Genomic DNA, 1152 nt, shown 5'->3' with positions numbered 1-1152 from the left:
TGTCGTTTTGACACTCCTGAAGTGCTTGAATGTAGCCTACAGGCAAACTAAGGATAGGGGAGGATTCGGGGATTTTTCTGTTTTGAAGTCACCACGTGGTCCTTCCAAGGCTCAGGTTTCCTGTAACTCAGATGAGCTTTGGGGCTCAGAGTGGATTACGCCATGCTTCTGTACTCTGGGCTGGAATAGGCCAGGACAACCAGGTAGAGGGCTTCAGAGACTGCTTGTAGTACTGTGCCCCTCGGCCATGGGGACTGGATACTTCCCTCTGCTGAAGTACTGTGTCTTGTTCCCCACTAAGTGCTTCTTGAGTTCATCCTCCCTTGGACTGGGGAGAGGAGCCAGACAGTGAAACTGGCTCTCAGAACAGGGTTGCTGAAGCTGTCTGATGCCCTGTAGGAGGGCTTTCAAATGCTTGAAACTACTACAATGGATCAGACAACCCTCAAATCCTGAAATGTCTCTGGAAATCCTGTTGGCAGGAGCCTGAGTTCTGAAGCTTCGGAGTGCCATCGCTACCTCAGTGCTGACTGGAAGGCAGGAGCCAAGAAATCCCATCAGGAAAAAAAGCTGACTAAGGGTGCCTTGTAAGAGAGGAGTGATCCTTCACTGCAGCCACAGTCTGGAAGCTGCAGGGAGGACTCCTTGCAGAAGCAGTGAAACTAAACCTCCACACCTGTGCAGTGATCCCACAGTGGTCTTGTGCTCACCCCACAAGTACATGTCTGCTGGATCTGGCTAGATGGCTCTCTACCTCTTCCCAAGTTCCTTCAAAGCCTCTAGTTAGGACACGAGCTTTGCCTGAGACTGGATGTGACCTTCAGCTCTGGGATCCTTCCTGGTGGGGTCTGTACCAGGATCTGCATTTTTCACAGGACAAAACCCAGTTCCTGCCATGGCTGTGCTGAATCAGTGTGTGACAAGCGAGACCCCTGTAGCTCTGCCAGCGTGCTGCTTTCCTGCTGCTTGCCCTGACCGTGTGTGAGCACCGGTTACCTGTCCCCTTACAGCTCAGATGCGAGCACAGCGGTCCTGCTGCGACTTAAGAGTGTGTCCGCACCTTCCCAAACTGTCCGTACTTCCTTAGGCTAGAAGTCCTGCCCCTGTAGGCTTCATCAGGAGCCACCCTCCAGCCCAAAGGGACATGGAAGC

The sequence above is a fragment of the Pygoscelis adeliae genome, unplaced genomic scaffold (assembly GCF_000699105.1).
Source record: "Pygoscelis adeliae isolate BGI_AS28 unplaced genomic scaffold, ASM69910v1 Scaffold314, whole genome shotgun sequence".
NCBI classification, from domain to species: Eukaryota; Metazoa; Chordata; class Aves; order Sphenisciformes; family Spheniscidae; genus Pygoscelis; species Pygoscelis adeliae.
The sequence above is the reverse complement of the archived record's forward strand: the minus strand, read 5'-3'. Positions refer to the sequence as shown.